Source organism: Gossypium raimondii, chromosome 3, assembly GCF_025698545.1.
Source record: "Gossypium raimondii isolate GPD5lz chromosome 3, ASM2569854v1, whole genome shotgun sequence".
In the NCBI taxonomy this organism is placed as follows: domain Eukaryota; kingdom Viridiplantae; phylum Streptophyta; class Magnoliopsida; order Malvales; family Malvaceae; genus Gossypium; species Gossypium raimondii.
In genome coordinates, this window is record NC_068567.1 from 37,688,895 (window position 1) to 37,711,366 (window position 22,472).

Genomic DNA, 22,472 nt, shown 5'->3' on the forward strand with positions numbered 1-22,472 from the left:
AATTCTTGGATTTTCTGTATCGCTGGGCGAATCTCCTTGGGGTTTATTTTGAAGTTTATTAGTTAGATGACCCATTTGATTCTCTAGATTTCTTAAAGTGGCATCATTCTTTGCTATGTATGCCTTCAACATATTTTTAAGATAACTTGAAGATTCAGTTGGTGGGGGTTATTGCACTTGTTGAGAATATTCTGGTGGATAATTTGGTTGAAATGGCATAGAAGAGTCGCTATGGTCCACCTATTGATTACTCCATGGAGAAATTGGATGGTTCTGCCATGAAGAGTTGTAAGAATTTGATTGTGGACCATTCCAATTCTAATTTCCCATGTAATATTTTGACTCTTGATTCAATGGACAATTTTCAAAGAAATGACCATCTCTATAGTATTCACAAGAAATATTCTCAAACTAGTTCGGTTGCTAACCTGTCAGATTACCATTGAAACCATTAATAGTTATGTTATTAAGCATAGAAGACATAAAGGATACTTGGACTGCCAAAGAAGCAAGTGTGTCTGCTTCATGTAGCCCTACTACTCGTCTTTTTGAGGCCGCTCCATTGGTTGGCCACTGATAGTTATTGTTAGCGATTCTTTCAATAATCTTGTAAGCATCGTTATAAGACTAAGAAAGAAGGGCTCTATTTGCCGAAGCATCCATAATCATTCTAGTATGAATGTTGAGACTAATATAGAAACTCTCTATTTGAACGTAGTAAGGAATGCAATGATGAGGGCACTTTCGTAATAACTCCTTGAACCGCTCTCATGTCTCATATAAAGATTCTTTATCAAGTTGCTGAGATGAAGTGATTTCATTTCGAATATTAGCGGTCAAAGATGGAGGGAAGAATTTCATTAAGAAACGTTCAACTAACTCTTGCCATGTAGTTATGGAACCAGATGGTAGGTAGTTCAACCATGCTCGTGCTCTATCTCTTAAAGAGTATGGAAATAATCTCAGTCTCAAGGCATCCTCGGTCACCCTAACTAGTTTGAATGAGTCATTGACTTCCATGAATAGTCGAAGATGAAGATGTGGATCTTCAGTAGGAATTCCACTAAATTTACCCATATTTTGCAACATTTGGAACATGACCAGCTTTAGCTCAAATTATTGTGCCTCAATTTCAGTCTCCTAATACTTGGATTGAGCTTATTGAATAGAGGAATGACATATTGTCGACTGGCACATTTTCTATCATCGGCAACATTGATCGGATTGTGAGTATTATAAGCGAATGTTCCTCTTGGATTTTGATTTTGATTTTTGAAATTCATCTCTTCGATCCTTCTTTAGTTCGCTTGTCTTCTCCTTTGACTGAAATTCCTTTCAATTTTAAGGTTTACTGGGAGTAAGTCAACAATTTGATCAATACTTATAAACACCTGAAACAAACAAAAAAATGGAATTAAATTTTAATAGAAAAAAGTAGACCAAAATGCAAAATTAACAATTTCACAAATAATGTCTTTTAAAACAATCCCCGGCAATAGCAACGCAAAAACTTGGAATGATGGAGTTATGCAAGTGTACACAATCGCAGCAAGTAATAAAGTGACAAGTAAATGTCGAGTTATCGTACCCACAGGGACTGTGAAAATAAATATTTATGAATGCAATTAAAAACAATTTGGTGAAGAAAAATATTTTGTTTTTGAGGAAGTGATTAAAAACTAAAATTTAACTAAGAAAATAAAAATAAAAGTTCCAATGCACGATTTCAAAAGATAATTTTAACCAAGATGACATAATTGTGTTAGATTAATTACATTTCTTAACTTAGAATTACTAAACTCATGTTCATGTTGTTAAGAATAAATTCACAGCAACTTGGTAATTTGCTAACTACTGCTCATACATACTTATTAAATTCACTAATATCTTGAACATTTTCCAATGCCAATTCAAACAATTAATCAATCTTCATAAGCACATAAAAGATTAAGTGAGGTAACAATGTATTCCTACCTTGAAACAGTTTAATTACAATAATATTGCAAGTTATGAAAGGCTAATGTACCGTCTAATATCGTCGATAATTTAACCCTTAGCTACCTTAGAATATTAAACATGCACTGATTAAGTATTGTGTCAATTAATTACAATTTCAACACAATTAAATAATTAATTCATTAGTTACCTTAAAATTATAATGCAAGAATAACTTAATCATGATTTTACTTAATCAAACAACTTACTAAGGCCTACAACAATACAAACACAATTTTAATAACTTTAAGTGGACGAAATGCAATCAACCAAAAATGAATTAAATTTAAGCCATTTTAATTAAATTAAACATATAAACATAACAAATATTCATAGATAAGTTCATAAAAACAACAATAAAAATTAAAGAATAGAGAACTAGAATCAAATCCGGTGTTTCTCCAAAGCTTGACTAGTTTGCTCCGCTCCTACCTTTTCACTTGTTCTTGTTGAACCAAGGCTTCTACGAGTACTTGAATGTTGCTACCAATGTGTTAGAGTATGCCCAAACATCAATCATGAGATGGTTGTAATAACATACTTGATTTGTCATGTTTATTAATATAAGACGTTACCATTATTATTTCAGTTTCTTTTCTGTGTGTATAAATAAACTGTTTTCTAATAATGTCCTAAGAATAATATGATTATTCTTAAAAGATCCTTAGTCAAGTATTATTGTTGGATAGGACAACAATAATGCATTAAGACTAACATGTAGTTGATTGATGACAAAGAGTTATCATTGATATGGAATATCAGAATCGATGCATGAATATGTGTGTTAGAGAACAACATATTGGACTGACCCATTATGAGTATGTTTCTTGGATTATTATGTAATTGTCACGACATTACTCATAGTGATTAATATCTATATGATCCTCAGACTTGAGATCATCATAATCCTAACATCGTGAGTAGTATATTTTGATACATTCAAACGTACACTGTAACTGGTTGTTCTATAAAGACTGGTGTTGGATCTACCACAATCGATGTAGAGGGAAATGGTTGGTCGATATAGAATAAGTCCCTCCTACATAATGGGAGTAATATCTTAGGCCACTTGATTAAGTGAGACTAGAAATGCATGGCCATGCTCAAATAAGTTGATATGAGATGTCATACTTATTTGTATATCGTAGTCTGCTTAAAATATCAAGGAACATGGAATGGACTATACAAGTGTGACTATTCCATGACTTGTGTCCAATCCAGAGATAAAGGACTTAAGGATTATTGCATAAAAGGTTAATCATAAAAGGTTATGTCGAATCATGATCTATTGTGACTTGGGTAGCAATGATGCATTGCTAGATGCCACTCATTGTTTGAACATTGGAATCGTTCTAGTATTACTGCTAACGTTACAAGAACCTACAGGGTCACACCCTATAGTTAAAATGAACGGAATAAACCATAATTGGTATTGTTTTTAGGTGTCACTTGAATGAAATTAATTATAGAATTAATTTAATTCGATTTCCAACACATTATGTACAAGGTTGTTGTACACATAATGAGGTTAGCATATGAATTCAAATAAATATATGGTTTACCGAAATTATATTATAATTAATGTAATTATAATTTTCGGTTTAAAATATTATTATATTTATTTTAATTCATAAATAAAAACCCTAAAAAATAAATAATAAGGATATAAGTATCCCGCTTTTTCTTTGTTTTGGTCTAGCACCACAAAGAAAATTCACTCTCAAAAGCTGTTTTGGGGATTTCTTACATTAGTAGTCAACTGGGTGGATCACGTAGAGGTCGGAGTCTCGATAGATTGCGGCTTTGTTCGACTATAGATCAGACTACATGTTGTTGAGAAGTTGCTGTCTACTTAGAACATCATTAGGTAATTTCGTAACCCTTTTCACCCCGATTCGTTCCTCACACATGGATCCGTGGTTAGGGTCGCCGATTATTAAATTTTTTCGCTGCGCCGTAGGGGTGCCGGTGATCCAACAGTGGAATCAGAGCCACGCAATTCCTAGAGAAAGAATAGAAACAAGCAAAAGACTTTTCATCCTTTGTTTCATTATACCTAACCTAATTGACAGGAAGAATTTGTTCTTTTTTACAAATTTGATGTTGATAAATCCACAGATCTAGAAATTCATTTCGGACACTTGAACCTTCTCAAACTATTTCTTTTTAAGAACCAAAAAGATTTGTGTAAAAACAATAGATGCTAAGAAGAACAAAAGACCTTGGACGCGTAGTGGGTCTTGAAGTACTATTTCTGCATCCCCCTGACCAAATCCACCCACATTAGGATTAATTGTTAATGGTTGATCGAGTTTGATAGATTCACCCTCTGAAACAAGAAGTTCGTAAAACGAGTTTCTACATATTGTAATCTGCAAGAGTTGCTGTGGGCTAGCCGAGAAGGAAGATGGGCCAACAAGTGTGGACTGATAGCTTGAAAACCGGCTTACACCTTTAGGTTTCCTTAAGGTTCACCCATTGGCTTGGGTTGTGCCACCTTAGTTTATGGGCTATAACTATCGCATTTATTTATTGCCTTATTCATGTATGAGATGCTATGGATGTCAAAAGTATGCCAAATTTTAAGCATGTTAAAATTTGATAATATTGAACCACATTAATTGATGAGATCAATTAAATGGCTAAATGGACTAAAGTAAACCAGAATTGGAAAGATGGAATGATCTTAATAAAATCCCTCTATTAAAATATTAAGTCAACATAGCCTTCCAAGTTTGCCCTCGTTAAGGCCTCGATCAATACTGTGTAGGTTCTGCTAAAGCGAAGTACTAGTATTTATCTTGGTTAAACGCGAAGAATAAACAAGTGATATTTGCTGGTTAAAATTGGTTAATGACTTAACTAGGTTATTCTAATAGGATTAGAAACCTAGAGGTGAGTAATTTGGATAAATCATAAGATGATTAGAACAAGAGTTGTTTACCAAATTTTAGGAATTACATATGATGTAATTAGCAAAGTGTTGCTTACCTAGATAATCGTAATCTTGAGAGTAAAGCCAAAGCTGACTTAAGAGGAGGTGAAATATGAATCCTTAACCCACTTGAAATACTTTTCGAGAAAGTCTTTCCGAAACTAATCTATGAGGGTATTAGTTTTGTAATAAAATAGTGGGAACATAATTTAATTAAGTGTTTTTAATGATTGATATAAATTTGATAAATTTTTACACGCATAATTTCATTGTTGTAGATATATTATGGCTGCAAACACAAATACACTATCATTACGATCGGTCCTTGAGAAGGACAATGGTTTAAATTTTCTTGACTGGTTCCGTAACTTGAGGATTGTCCTCAAACAAGAACGAAAATTATATGTCATTCAACAACCAGTTCCTAACGAACCACCCGCTAATTCCTCGAGGGCTGATAGAGATGCTTACAGGAAGCATCTCGATGACATGGTAGACGTTGGATGTCTTATGCTTGCCACTATGAATCCTGAGCTTCAGAAGCAACATGAGGACATGGTTGCTTATGAAATGATTGAGCACCTGAAAGAAATTTATCAGGGGCAAGCACGGAAAGAGAGGTTCGATATCTCTAAGGCCCTATTCCAATGTAAGCTGGCTGAAGGAAGCCCAGTAGGACCTCATGTCCTTAAGATGATTGGCTATATTGAAAGCCTGTCTAAGCTTGGGTTTCCATTGAGCCAAGAGTTGGCCATTGATGTTATTCTACAATCGTTGCCGGATAGCTATAGCCAGTTTGTCCTTAATTTCAATATGAATGAAATTGATAAGACTCTGCCACAGTTACTCAGTATGTTACGAACTGCTGAAGGCAACATGAAAAAGGTTGGAGCCAAGCCTATACTGATGGTCCGTAATAATAAGGGCAAGGGAAAGGCCAAAGTTCAGACAAAGCCCAAGGGAAAAGGTAGGCCCAAGCCTGGAAAAGTTAAGGCTGCATTGAAACCTAAATGAGGGGTGGCTAAGGAAGGAAATTGTTTTCATTATGGTGTGACTGGACATTGGAAGCGGAACTGCCCTATCTATCTTGAGGAAGTCAAGAAGGCCAAAATAAGCGGAACGTCTGCTTCAGGTATTTATGTTATTGATATTAATTTATCAACTACTACTTCATGGGTATTAGATACTGGTTGTGGTTCTCACATTTGTACTTCTGTACAGGGACTGTAAAGGAGTAAGAATTTGGCTAAAGGAGATGTGGACCTACGAGTTGGAAATGGAGCAAAAGTTGTTGCATTAGCTGTAGGAACATATAATTTATCTTTGCCTAGTGGACTTGGTTTATGTTTAGAGGATTGTTATTATATGCCCAGTTTGACTAAAAACATTATTTCAATTTCTTGTTTAGACAAAATTGGTTTTGAGATAATTATTAAGAATAATTGTTGTTCCTTTTATCTCAATAATGTTTACTATGGTTCGACACAATTGATTAATGGCCTCTATATTTTAGATCAAACAAATCCCATCTAACATAAATACTAAAAGACCAAAAATAAATGACTCAAATCAAACTTATCTATGGCATTGTCGTTTAGGCCACATAAGTGAGGAACGCATATACAAGCTCCATAAAGATGGTCTCTTGGATTCATTTGTTTTTGAACAAATTGATGTATGTGAATCTTGCTTATTGGGAAAAATGACAAAATCTCCTTTTACCGGTAAAAGTGAACGAGCTAGTGATTTATTGGGCTTAATACATTCTGATGTATGTGGGCCAATAAATACACAGGCTAGAGGAGGATTTTAATTACTTTCACTGATGATTTCAGTAGATATGGGTATGTCTATCTCATGCGCCATAAGTTTGAATCCCTTAAAAGTTCAAGGAATTCAAAAATGAAGTACAAAATCAACTAGGAAAAACTATCAAGACACTTCGATCTGATCGAGGTGGGGAGTATATGAGCTTAGAGTTTGATGATCTTTTGGAGCAATGTGGGATTGTCACACAACTTACTCCTCCTGGTACTCCTCAATGGAATGGAGTTTCTGAAAGAAGAAATCGAACTTTGTTAGACATGGTTCAATCCATGATGAGCCATGCTGATCTGCCGACTTCCTTTTGGGGACATGCACTTGAGACAGTTGCTTTTACACTAAATCGTGTTCCATCTAAATCGGTTCAAAAGACACCATATGAGATGTGGACTGGGAAACGTCCCAGTATTTCTTTTATGAAAATTTGGGGTTGCAAAGCTTATGTTAAACGTCAGACGTCTACTAAGCTTGAACCCAAATCTGAAAAATGTGTTTTTGTGGGGTATCCAAAAGAAACCAAAGGATATTATTTCTTTAATCCCACTGAGAACAAAATACTTGTTGCTCGGACTGGTGTCTTCCTAGAGAGAGAATTTGTTTCTAGAAAAGGAAGTGGGAAAAAGATTGAACTTGATGAAGTTCGAGAATCGCAAAATACCACTGAACCAGAGATAGAACAACAACAAGTTCCACAAGGGATTGAAGAACAAGTAATTGCTGTAGAAACACAACCACCGCATAGATCTTTAAGAGAACGCCAAGCACCCGAGAGATATGGATTTCTCATTACAACGCATGGTGGCGTTCTACTTATAGATCAAGATGAGCCTAGGACTTATCAAGAAGCGGTGACGAGCCCAGACTCTAAGAAATGGCTTGAAGCCATGAGAACTGATATGGATTCCATTTATGAAAACCAAGTATGGACTTTGGTTGACCCACCCGAAGGGCTTAAGCCCATAGGGTGCAAGTGGGTTTTCAAAAAGAAAACAGACATGGTTGGTAATGTACAAACATACAAGGGGCGATTAGTCGCTAAAAGGTTTCGCCAAATTCATGGTGTTGACTATGATGAAACTTTTTCTCCTGTAGCTATGTTTAAATCCATCAGGATCTTGCTTGCTATAGCTGCATTTCATGACTATGAAATCTGGCAGATGGATGTCAAAATAGCTTTCCTTAATGGGAAACTTGAGGAGGATGTGTACATGACACAACCTGAAGGTTTTGACAATCCAAAGGATGCTGGAAAGGTATGTGAGCTACAAAGATCCATTTATGGATTAAAGCAAGCTTCTCGAAGTTGGAATCTTCATTTTAATGATGCAATCAAAGAGTTTGGTTTTATCAAAAATGAAGATGAGCCATGTGTTTACAAGAAAGTTAGTGGGAGCACTATTACATTCTTGGTACTGTATGTGGATGACATACTTATCAGAGGAAATGACATACCTACCCTGCAGTCTATTAAGACTTGGTTAGGAAGTTGTTTTTCCACGAAGGACTTGGGCGAAGCCACTTACATCTTAGGAGTAAAGATCTATAGAGATAGATCAAGACGACTATTAGGTCTAAGCCAAAGTACATACATAGATAAAGTACTGAAAAGGTTCAGTATGGAAGAATCTAAGAGAGGATTCCTACCTATGAGACATGGTATTTCACTCTCGAAGGAAATGTGTCCTTCAACTCCACAAGAGAGAGAACGCATGAGTAAAATTCCATATGCTTCCGCTATTGGATCTATCATGTATGCCATGTTATGTACCCGTCCAGATGTCTCATATGCCTTAAGTATGATGAGCAGATACCAAGTAGATCCCGGTGAATGTCACTGGACCACAGTCAAGAATATCCTTAAGTACTTGAGAAGGACTAAGGATACTTTTCTAATATATGGAGGTGAGGAAGAGTTAAGTGTAAAAGGTTATACTGATGCCAGCTTCCAAACCGATAAGGACGATTCTCGATCACAATCAGGTTTTGTGTTTTGCCTTAATGGTGGTGCTGTGAGCTGGAAGAGTTCAAAGCAAAGTACGAGAGTTGATCTACAATAGAGGTTTAGTATATTGCAGCCAGTGAGGCAGCAAAAGAAGCAGTTTGGATCAAAAAGTTTATTACTAAACTAGGGGTTGTGCCTAGCATATCGGATGCTATAGAACTCCGATGTGATAACAATGGAGCCATTGCACAAGCTAAAGAACCTAGATCTCACCAGCGATCCAAACATATACTTAGGCGCTATCATCTTATTCAAGAGATTATCGATCGAGGGGATGTAGAGATATGCAGAGTACCTCTGAGATGAAAACATTGTTGATCCTTGACCAAGCCTCGACACGTGAGAAGCATGATCGTCACACTAAGTCACTTGGTATTAGATATATAAATGATTGGTCTTAGTGCTAGTGGGAGATTGTTAGAGTATGCCCAAAGATCAATCATGAGATGGTTGTAATAACATACTTGATTTATCATGTTTATTAATATAAGATGTTACCATTATTATTTCAGTTTCTTTTCTATGTGTATAAATAAACTGTTTTCTAATAATGTCCTAAGAATAATATGATTATTCTTAAAAGATCCTTAGTCAAGTATTATTGTTGGATAGGACAACAATAATGCATTAAGACTAACATGTAGTTGATTGATGATAAAGAGTTATCATTGATATGGAATATCAGAATCGATGCATAAATATGTGTGTTAGAGAACAACATATTGGACTGACCCATTATGAGTATGTTTCTTGGATTATTATGTAATTGTCACGACATTACTCATAGTGATTAATATCTATATGATCCTCAGACTTGAGATCATCATAATCCCAACATCGTGAGTAGTATATTTTGATACAGTCAAACGTACACCGTAACTAGTTGTTCTATAAAGGCTGGTGTTGGATATACCACAATCGATGTAGAGGGATATGGTTGGTCGATATAGAATAAGTCCCTCCTACATAATGGGAGTAATATCTTAGGCCACTTAATTAACTGAGACTAGAAATGCATGGCCATGCTCAAATAAGTTGATATGAGATGTCATACTTATTTGTATATCGTAGTCTGCTTAAAATATGAAGGAACATGGAATGGACTATACAAGTGTGACTATTCCATGACTTGTGTCCAATCCAGAGATAAAGGACTTAAGGATTATTGCATAAAAGGTTAATCATAAAAGGTTATGTCGAATCATGATCTCTTGTGACTTAGGTAGCAATGATGCATTGCTAGATGCCACTCAATGTTTGTAACATTGGAATTGTTCTAGTATTATCGCTAACGTTACAAGAACCTCTGTGGTCACACCCTATAGTTAAAATGAACGGAATAAACCATAGTTGGTATTGTTTTTAGTCATCACTTGAATTAAATTAATTATAGAATTAATTTACTTTGATTTCAACACATTATGTACAAGGTTGTTGTACACATAATGAGGTTAGCATATGAATTCAAATAAATATATGGTTTATCAAATTATATTATAATTAATGTAATTATAATTTTCGTTTTAAAATATTATTATATTTATTTTAATTCATAAATAAAAACCCTAAAAAATAAATAATAAGGATATAAGTATCCGTTTTTCTTTGTTTTGGTCTAGCAAGTCAAAGAAAATTCACTCTCAAAAGCTGTTTTGGGGATTTCTTCCGTTCAGTAGTGAACTGGGTGGATCACGTAGAGGTCGGAGTCTCGATAGATTGCGGCTTAGTTCGACTGTAGATCAGACTACACGTTGTTGAGAAGTTGTTGTCTACTCAGAACAGCATTAGGTAAATTCGTAACCCTTTTCACCCCGATTCGTTCCTCACACATGGATCTGTGGTTTGGGTAACCGATTATTAAATTTTTCCACTGCGCCATAGGGGTGCCAGCGATCCAACACAATGACGATTGAAGTGCTCTTTTCCAAAAGGGGAAATTGGCAAGGGAATGAAAGGGAAAAGAAAAACAAAGGAAGGGTTTTCAAAAGAGAATTGAAGAATGAAAGGATGAGAGGTGTGTTTCAATGAGTAGAAAAGGGGTATTTATAGGTTGGATAGGCTGAGAAAAATAGAAAAAATCAGCAGCCGTTAACTCCCCCGATGGCTGGCCACACATGTGGCAAGTTTGAAGATTTCAAACTTGCTCAATTTAGCTAGGGCAAATCTACAAAAGCTTGATAAGTGGAGAGGTTTGAATGCAATTTCAAGGAAACTTCAAGGATTGATTTGCAAGCCCAATAATCAACCAATTTAGCTAGGGTCAGCATGTTGGATGGGTTTGGGCAGCCCATTTGCTCAGTTGGATCGGTCTTCTCGGTTCAGCACAATTGGGCCTCCTTTCATAATTTAATTAATAATAATTATTTAACCCAAAATAAATTGTATTAAAATTAAAATTAATTATATTATGAAATAATATTCATAATTTGGACCATCTTAGGCTGAAAAATTGATTCGCCTCGATGCTTCAAAAATCGCTTCTAGGTTTTGCGCTTCTAGCAATGTCTACCGAGCCAATTTTCACCATTTATGCGAATTTGTCGAAAATAAATTAAAATAAATTAAAATTTATTATAAAATTAATTAAAATTCTTTATGCTAATGATTTAAGTACAGTTTAATTTTTTAATAATTATTATATGTTTTTCGACAAGAATTATAACAAAACTGCATGAATTTGAGTTTAAAAGGGCATGAAAAAATCTATATATATTTGTGTTTCCAGTAGCACTTATCAAATTTTTTTAGATAATAGCCGTAAGCCTCTAGCTCGATAGTCTACCATAGCGTAATGTCTGTTTAACAAATCTAGCTGAAGAATATCATCGAATTCATGAAAACTTAGTAGTAATAAGTCTACCAAAAAGGTGTGTTCGCCTAAGACTAATAGGCAATTTTTAATCAAGGGAGTTGGTCACCAACACATTTGTCTCAAAAGAAACAACTTCTAGACTTTTACCTTCCATGACCTTTATGCAGATTTACGAATAAGTTGACCCAGGGTCTATTAGTGCATGAATACTATTTCCCAGAAAAGAAAATTTACCCGTAATAACCTCTAGTAAGTCTGCATCTTCCTTGGCTTTAATTAGATAGGCTCTAGCTGACACTCCTGAGTTAGGCTTGGTGTAGATCTTCCTTGGAGCCCCCTGAATTGATCTCAATTTTGCAGCTATTCCAGATCTCACCTCTTGCTAAGTATTTTTAGTCCCAGGCATAAACTATTTTGAGTTGGCTTCAGGTTTTGAGAGACGTTTCTAAGTGATGATCCAATGACCCACATACACAAAAAGCTCCTGCATGTCTCCAACATTTTCCCTCTAATTCTTTCCATAGTGTTCACATACGGGGTCTCTTATTATCCTGGATCCACCTGTACTCGCTATTGACGTAGCTCGTCGTCCAAGTCCTTCTCGTTGGAAACTTCTCTCTTTCGGCTTCTTAAAATTCGTTCAGGGTGGTGGAATAGAGATTACATACTTCATTCTTTCCCTACCATGCCCCTTACTTCTTTCTTGGACAATTATTTCCATCTTCTGAGAATTGGTTGTCATGGCTGCTAGACTTTAAACTTCTAATGCCACTATTAGGGTGCGAATTTCATCCCTTACACCCCACTCGAACTTCTTGCACAAGGCCTTTTCAGTCTCGAACATGTCCCGCACATAACGACTAACTCTGATGAATTCTCAATTGTATTCCATTACTGACATTCGTCCCTATCTGAGATATATAAACTCTTTCTTCAATTGCTTGACATACATTTGATTAACATACTTCTCTCTAAATTTTATGAAGAAGAAATCTTAATCTATCTGCTCTTCAGGGTCACACTTAATAGTGTTTCCCACCATTGACACCCTTCCCATTCCAGTAAAGAAAAACGTATGAGAGGTTATCCGCCAGTGTGTATTTCAGCTTCGTAACTACTCTACATACAGGAAATAGCCATTATTTTACTGCCACGAGGTTATTATCTTTATCCCCCATAAACTCTTTAGTACCCCGTTTACAAATCTCTCTCATGGGGTTTCCTTTAAATTAGGTTTGTAGCTAGTATTGAAAGTACAAGAGGTACTAGCTGTACCACTTCAGGCTAAGGTTGCTATGGAGGTTGAGGTACTTGTGTTGTTCCCATGAACTAGACAAACCATTACCCTTAATTGTAATGAAAACATCGAGAAAGGCATTTCAAGCTACACCCTAATCAACAGTAGGACCCTATCCTTGCGCCGGAGGCACGTGAATCTCAATTTCTTTATTTGTCACTTCTCTTAAACTTTGAGACATTATACTTAACTGCAACACAACTTAAGTTAATGAAAACTAAAAGGATTAAACCAGAGATATATCATTCATAATAGAGCGTGACTTAGACTATTGTTTTTGAGGGTTTGGTAAACCTAGGCTCTGATACCAAAACTTGTAACACCCCTTAGTCCGTCAAGAAAGTATGTCATATTATGTATTCTTATGCTCTCCACGTGTTTCTAAAATTCCTAACTAGATGAAACATATTCTACATTCCCGTGCATTCCAAAATCTATAGTCTTACCCTAGTCAATCTGTCTAAACATGGTGCAAGGGATGTATCAAGAGGTTGTTTCAACTGAATCTCATCTACTAAAGTACGTCGATTTGCAACTCCACAAGCAAACCTCCATCATCAGTCAAGCTCAACTTAGTGAACATAGCTCTCAAATCAGTTATCGGCTTCCTACTCAGTGCATTAGCCACAATGTTCGCATTTTCCAAATAGTACTCAATGGTACAATCATTATCCTTGAGCAATTTTACCCATCTCCTCTTGCCTTAAGTTTAACTCCTTTTGGGTGAGGAGATACTTAAGGCTCTTGTGATTTGTGTAAATGATACATTTCTTACCATAAAGATAGTGCCTCTAAATCTTGAGGCGAAGACAATAGCTGCTAATTCAAGGTCGTGACTTGGATAATTATGCTTGTGTAGCTTAATTTGTCTCAAAGAATACGCCGCAACTTTATCGTATTGCATTAGAACACAACCCAGACTAATAAGAGATTCATCATTATACTCCATAGAGTATTTCCCAGACTCAGCTGGATCAAAACAGGTGCTTGAGTCAACACAAACTTAAGCTTCTCAACACTATCCTATTTCTCCTCAATCCACTTCAAAGGTGCACTTTTCCTCAACAAATTCATCATATGAGTTGCAATTAAGGAGAATCATTTTACAAACCTCGTATAATAACAAGCTAGTCCAAGGAAACTCTAAATTTCACTAATGTTCTTTGGTTTTTTCTAGTGAAAAATAACTTCAATTTTTTTTGGATCAACATTGATACCCTTAGCTAATACTATGTGACCCAAAACGTCACTTCATGGAGCAAAAACTCACACTTACTCAATTTAGCATAAAGCATTTTCTCGCGGAGAGTCTATAGAATAACTCTAAAGTGTTCATCATGCTCTATTTTAGACTTGGAGAAAATCAAGATGTAATCGATGAAAACTACAACAAATTGATCAAGATAGGGCTAAAAAACCAGAAACATTAGGTCCATAAAAATAGTTAGAGCATTCGTAAGACCGAAGGGCATCACTAGGAACTCGTAGTGACCATACTCAGTACAAAATGCGTCTTAGGAACATCTATTTCCTTCACTTTAAACTAATAGTATCCAGACCATAGATCAATCTTAGAGAACACTTTTGCACCCCTGAAATGATCATATAAATCATCTATAATCAGTAAGGAACTTTTTTCTTTATGGTTAACTTGTTTAGTTGCCGATAATTGATGCCGATTTTATGGATCCATTCTTCTTGTCTACAAATAAAACTGAGGCTCCCCTTGGCGACACACTTGGGCTAATGAATCCACGATCCAGAAGTTTTTTTAACTGTGCCTTGAGGTTCATAAGCTCTTTAGGTTCCATGCAATAGGGAGTAATAGATACCGAGCTATCTCAGGAAATATATCTATAACCAACTCAAACTCACGTTCTAGAGGTAGCCTAAGCAACTCTTCTGGACAGACGTCGGGAAAATCTGTCAATGTGCAAATATTCTCCATAACTGAATCACTAACATTCGTGTCAAAAATGTAAGCCAAATAGGCTTTACATCCCATATGTACCAACCTTTCAGCCACTAGACTGGAGATCACATTAGATAGGTAGTATATATGCTCTCTAACAATCACTATCTCTTTTCTAATAGAAGTCTTCAAGGTAACCCTCTTTGAAGCGTAGTCCAAAATAACTTAATGTTCCTCCAACCATTCCATACCCAAAATACGATCAAATTCTGCAAAGGGTAATTCCGTCAAGTCTACCTAAAATACCTCTCCTTGAATTTCTAGCGAACACCTCTTATAAATTTTGTTCACATAAATAGATTGTCCTAGGGGACTGAATACAGTTATGTCACTAACAGTTTCTTCTACCCAATCCCCAATTTATCAATCATCAAGTAAGAAACATACAAATGGGTTGAACCAATATCAATCAAAGTTAAGTATTGAACAAAATTAATTGTAAAAGTACCTATTATGACGTCGACTGTGTCACGGTCCTTTCTGTATCTAGTCACATAAACAAGTGCACGTTGTCTTGCATTGGCTCAATTAGCACCTTACCTCAGTGCTATCTATCTCTGACCAATATTACAACACATATTCTAGTCTTAACCCTTCAAAGGCTGTTGCTCAACCCTCTAGTTTTGAGCTCTATTCTGCACTAGGGTTTGCATATACTTGTTACAGCGTAGACAATCCTTAATCTTATGGTCTAAGGATTCACATCTGAGACATGCACTGATACTTCTCCAACATATTTCTTAGATTATGGGTCACTTATTAGATCGTGGGGCATGGGCAGCAAGACCAACATCTCTCTTAGTAGGGACACGGCTTTATCCTTTATTCCGCATTCCACATGCTTAACTTCCTCGACGATTTTGGTTTTCTTCACCAAAGTTTTGAAAACCCTCTCTTAGTTTGTGGATACCTACACCATCAAATCATACCTCAATCCATTCTCAAACCTAGCGCACCTATCTTGCTTTATCGCAACCATCCCCTAAGTATACCCTCTAAGTCTTAAGAACTTAGCCATGGATCTGTCTCACCGCTTAAGTTCGATGAATTCCAGTCTCTCGAGCTAGAACATATCTGGTACCAAAGTATTTCTTTGGAAAAGCCTCATGAAAGTAATCCCATGCCGGTCTCTTCACTTGAGTACCTCTTAGAATAGACTACCACTAACGGTAAGCGTCATCTTGCAATAGTCATTCAATACCCTTTAATTTTTGCTCTGGGGTACATTCTAGGTCATACAAAATTCTCTCTATATCCTTCAACCAACATTCAGCTACGGTAGGGGTCATCCCAGCAATGTCCCTAAACAAATCAGCTCCATTAGATCGAAGCCCCTCAACGATAGTCCCATGACTACTTGACCCAGATTGAGCTTCAGCCACTCACTGTAGCACCCTAAGCATGGGTTGCAATACATCGTCATCAGTAGGCTTATGTTGGCTCTCAGTGGTAATAGGTGCATGTTCAACATGCTCGACCATTAGCACGAGAGTGCGCACTTGTGACACAAACAAACTGACTTGGGTCCCTTGACCTTCCTCTCCATGAGCTCTCATACCTCAAGTTCGTACTCCACGAGTATTCATTTCTCTATCAAATGATTAAGTTTTATGAAATTACTTGACAAATTGGAAACAAGTTTTCATTATTACTTCGAATGTTTCAGTCTAATAGTTTAGTCAAAGTTCCCACTATTTATAGTTTCATAGTCTATAGTTTCACATTCTAAAGTTTCAGTATATAACACGTACTTATCATGGACTGACTTTGGAGTCTCGAATTTTTGAAGAAAACACAACTTGTGTAAAATTTTAACTTTCAGTTGTGGCATGAATTTTTCCCAAAATACCCTTTTATTAAATACACATGCAAACTTAAAAATAAAACACAATTTAAGTTTTGAATTGGGCTCTGATAACACAAAATGTAACCCTAAAACTTGACCTAGACGTTAGGGCCAAATCTCAAAGATCACATTGGCCATGATGATGGCGCGGAAAATCTTTAGCCATTTTCTTTGAAAAATAGTTATCTCTTTTATTTAAAATCAGCATTTTGATTTGCTTTGAGAAAAATTAAAGTAATCTCTTTGAAAAGTCCAAGATTGAGTATTTAATGAAGATATCTTAATTCAAAAATATCATAATGGAAAATTTTACAAAAAATCTCATCAGTTGATTAGAAATCGTCATTTTTACATTTCATAAAATATCTATAATTAAATAAATGAATTAAAGTCTCACGAATTTAAAATAAAATCACCGTGTCAAATTATAATGGTATTGAAAATTCCAATTTTTCGTATTGAGTTGATAAAACATTTTTAATAATTGTTTTTAAACCAAACCATGCAAAAAAATCCAAAAATACAAAATCAATGTCTCATGCCACAACCCGTAAATAATAATTTAAACAGTCAAAAAATATGAAATAAATAAGTACAAATGTTTTATACGTAAAATATCTAAATACGCCTCCGTTAGTTAAGCCCATGTCCTTACTTCGAGTATTATCTAAAAAGTTAAGAATTTAAAGGGGTGAGCTTTTAAAGACCAGCGTGAGTCGTACTTAAGGTATAACAATGAATAAAGCACATAATTCAGAAATATAGCAAAAATTACAGAAGCAAGTCAATTTCACATATATCAATATGCATGACAATATAGATGCATATTTTTTTTTTTCAGAAATCAAGGCATAGTTTTCATAAAACGTTCCTACCCAACTCCACTACACACCATAAAAGAGTTTTCCCAGAACTCATCCATCCAATAACACACCAATAATGTGGAGAGGCCACCAGATAATGCAGACAAGCTGTCAAATTTAGATCATTATGGACACACCACTAGAATTACATTTATACTGCCAGATAATGTGGTTAAACCACTAGATTATGTAGATTATTAAGCTGCTAGAATCTTCCTCCATAGAATATTATCCCAATCCCATGCATGTGATATGACATACAGAACAAAATTTTCAATAGACATGCTTAGCATACGAACCAAATATCCATTAACAGAGATTACCAACATGGTTTTCTTTTCATGATTTATCAAATCAAAATATGGTATTCATAATTTATCATAGTATCAACTTTTACTAAACAGAAGATGTCATTACATCACATAGCATGAGTGTCAAAACATAAATACAATTTCATCATTCACAATCAATTTCACATAACCATTGACAGTTGAGAAACATACCTTAGCCCATTCGAAAATTTAATTAGCATATCCAATCAATCACATATTTAGATCAACAATATAATCACTAGTACTAGTAACTTTCATAAACTTTACTATTATTATATGTTTTATATGTATAATTTTTCTTAAGGTAAGACACACAGTTTTAGTCATTTGCCAAAATTCCAGTCTCAAGTGGAGTACTTAAAATCGTCCAGATCGATTGCTAGTAATTTAATAGAGTTTTAGTATCCACAGTAATAGGTCTAATTATAAGGGATTCAAATATAAATCGATTAGTTCAAAAATACTTATACTCACGATTGAATAATATTTACACCTACGATACAACAAAAGGAAGTTTCGACCATGATCTTTTAATCTAACCAATGCTAAGTTAGAAGATACATTATTCGGTCAATAATCTAGAGATTAGGAACAATTGACAATGTTGAAGATTAATAATATTTACCATCCAAGTGTGTTGGCACGATAGTGATAATCACTGAGGATTTGGGATGGCAGCAATAGGATCTAGAATAATGAAATATAGAGTGTTTAAGAAAAATTTAATATACTATAGTAATAAAAATAATATGAGAAGGAAAGAAAATAAAAAGTCTATTGGTGTACGATTATAATTTTATAGTAAACGGTGGTTAACGACGGTGGTTGTGATGAGTGGCACAAGGGTGGCTCCAAGGTGGGGGAGGTGGCGTAAGATGGTGATCCAAAATGATGGTCCTAAAAAATAAAAGAAAAGGAGCAAGGTAGAGGACGAGAACCACCAAAATAGGTGTGGTTGACCGCCTCCAGATAGACCAAAGTGCGAGTAAGAATCCTATACAATATATATCAAATAGGTCGTGTCCTCAAGTATACGAGCCAGGTTTTAATATAATTACAACGAAGTAGGTGAGTACTCTGAGAATCATACCCAATGGAGCCTAGCACTAAATTAATCCTAACCTAAGTACAAATAGAGCTAATTAGTATTTTAAATAAAATTATTTTATGAATAAACATAAAGAAAGAGTTTTGGTATATTTATAAATAAAGAGTAAAATAATATAAAGGGAAAGGCTCTTGGGAAATTTACTCTAAAAATTGAACTAGATTTGAGCATGGGTGATTAGCTCATTTCGGTAATCATAACTAACTGATTCTTCGGGTTCCCTATTCAATCACCTAGTCGTTACCCTAGTAGGATCTCTCGATCTTCCACTAGAATAAAGAGTCAACAAGAAATACTTATCTGTCGACGTCACAGTCCAGACTAGTTTGGGGTTAAATTGTTCACGAATAGGCCATACCAATTTTGGGTTCCTACCTAGATGACTTCTTAGGGTCGTCAAGCCTAGGGCTAAAAATTTTCATTTCCCGAAGAACTGACTCATTAAAAAACCTTGCACAACAGTCAATTAATCATACCTCAACTCGCTAATCCCCCACAAAAGGATTAGTTCCTAATATATCTTAAAAACATAATAAAATTGATATAAAAGATGAACATTAATAAAAAATCGAGAGATGAAGGTTTAAGAGAACCTTGAATTGTATTTAATTGAAGCACAAAATCCACAAACAGTTTATCAATTTCCACAAATCAGATCTCCTAGCAAATGTAAAACTGACAATAACCTAAAGCTAAAGAAAAAGGAAAAACTAAAAGCTAAAATTACAAAGAAAATTATAAGGTAAGAAAACTTGTCCATAACAAGTGTTAAATGAGTTTATTTATAGAGTTAGGGTTACCGTCGTCCTTCACCCTAGGTCACCTGATGCTCTTGTGTTTAACATTTGATAGTGCAAACCAAAATGCCCCTGCTTTGTAAGTATTTCTCGTACAGGATCAATGTCGTAACACCCTAGCGCCTATGCCACAACATCAAAATCAATATGCTCGTACTCAGGGTAGCTTCAGGGGTGTGCCACGAGATCCATTGGTTGTGTCACAACACTAAACGCAGTCTTGAAATTCTTGATCTCTGCCTATGTTGTGACATCAAACTTCTCGTGTTCCAACACAATGACTAGTATTAAGTTGGTACACCCTTTAATGATCTCCTGCACACTCACAAAGTATAATAGCTCACCATTAGGCCTCATTCGGCCCTTAAGGTCAATATAAGACTCAAATTACACTTTTTATTAAATGTAAATGAAATTCTAAAAACTCGCTAAAACATAACAAATGCTTGTATTCAAGCTACTCAAATGCAAAAACAAGTTTAATCTACCACATCGAATTACAGACAGATCATACTCCCCACACTTAGGTCATTAATTGTCCTCAAGCAAAGCAAACAAAAATAGTAAGTAAAGGTGACCCTTGAACAAATATGGTAGAAATGTTAGTTTTCGAGCACATGACTAGGCATTTTATATTTACACATAATCTTGGCATGATGTATAGCTGACTTACCACCTCTGGTATCACACACCTAAGTTCAGTATATTACTAAGCATACAAACATTAAGGGTTTCGAATGTAGGGATCAATTAATAAGTTATACATGAAATTTGATTATCCAAGCAGAATACAAACAGTGGTCAATACAATTATTTAGTATAATGTCAATTCGAAAATAAGTCTACCGGATCACATAGGGCTTTTTGGCTTGTAAGGTTCTGAGGCTTAGGATAGGTATGGAATTCAAGAACAATAAGCATCAAATAGTTTCAAGCAAAAACATAGTTTGGCACATCGTATTGTTCTATATTCTCCCCTTTAGTGACCCTTACCCGCTCACCGCCTTATTTCTCCTTCTCCCACCTTCCTTATTTCTCCACATAGGAAATCACAACATAATATAGCAACTATGGCTAGCTCACGAGTTTGTGTGCACTAATGAACAAGTATTTCTATCTTTTGTGACTTTGTCACTTTTCTTTCTTCTTTTTCAATACATTTCTCAATCATCAACGCTTTTACTTTTAAGAACTTCTTTTACTCATTTTTTATTTTCTTTTGTCTTTTTCTTTTTTTGCACATATTGGCTAACCTATAATCACTCTATCACATTGATCTTTCTTATTTCATAATATTTTTACATTATTTTTCTGTAATGTATCTACTTACCCTCAACATGTATGGTCAGACGTCTATAGTCATGCGTTCAAGTCCAAAGAAAAAGGGAAAATAGAAATTAACATTTTTTTGATTGGATTTTGCATGAAAGTTCATCAAGAAGTGTTTTTTTGGCTCAAATATGGGTATTAAGGATGAATAAATAAGGTTAACTTTTTAGCTCTAGGTGTATACCAAACAATGCTTTAGGTCATCCATAGGTATTTCAATATTCACAAATTTAATCACCCAAACAATCACAAATTTAACAATTTATCATACATACTAGTATGCTCGTTTTCCTGTGTTTCTTATATCATATGGTATATTCAATTGCTCAATGCATATTTACAGTGTAATATATTGAACATTAGTAGTCTCATAATAAAAAATTTAAAATCATCTACTATCATGCCAAATTTATAGTAAATACAATCTACCTATATACATGATCCTAACCAATCACTTATATTTCTAAGAGCTCAAGCACACAATTGAGACTAAAAACATAAAAATTGAAACAAATTTTCTACTTTACCCCCAAACTTTAGATAACACATTGTCCTCAATGTATAGTCCTAAAAATATAAGGAAAGAAGTTACCCGATTGGTCGTGGTAGTTCCATAAGCTATTGGTGGGTGCTTCCTCTTTTGATCATTGAAAGTTCACAATGTTTCCGTTTCTAATGTAAAACAAACTAAACTTTAAAAATTTTCCTAATGTAAAATAAACTAAACTTTAAAAATTATCCTACTGTATGTACATTTTATTATTCATCTTCCCCATGGAGTCCTCTTTTTCTCGTCTCTTCCTTTTGTTTTCTCTGTAATATTACAAACTGCTTAAAAACATCTTCTCCTAGCAAACTTCTTTGGAGGGTTCATCTCGTTACCCATCCAATCCATAGGTACTCCAGCTCTATTACACAACTCCATGATAAGGTGTGGAAAGAAGGTTCCTTTTGCCTGATTTCTTACACATTCAATTTTTTGGATATAAACAAGTACCAATACATATCTGCTTCTTTTGCAAAATCACGAAACTAGAATGGCTTGTACTAGGCTAATATCGGAAAGGTCAGTTGTGCGCCAAATTCTTGAACATATGAACTTCATCCATATTTTTCTCTTAGACTCATTAACGCTTGCTTGAATGTCTCATGTATTGCTGTGCCTGTTTGATACGTCCATACTTCTTTTTGTTCCGTCGAAATATCAAAACCTCCTCCATGTCTACGCTTTTAAATTCTTTGAGATTTGTTTTGTATAAATTATCTCGGTAATAATATTAAGCATCCTAAAATTTACGATACTTCTTTCAATTACCAGTATGTTAACCCCTCTAACTTTGACATATGTCTGTAGCTCATA

At 35.1% G+C, this 22,472-nt stretch overlaps 1 non-coding gene across 1 annotated transcript; it reads left to right on the forward strand.

The window, feature by feature from the left end:
- Window positions 1-724: 724 nt before the first annotated feature.
- LOC128040092 (small nucleolar RNA R71) lies at window positions 725-831 on the forward strand. Its single transcript, XR_008194752.1, has one exon. It is a non-coding gene; the product is annotated as a small nucleolar RNA R71 (small nucleolar RNA).
- Window positions 832-22,472: the final 21,641 nt, after the last annotated feature.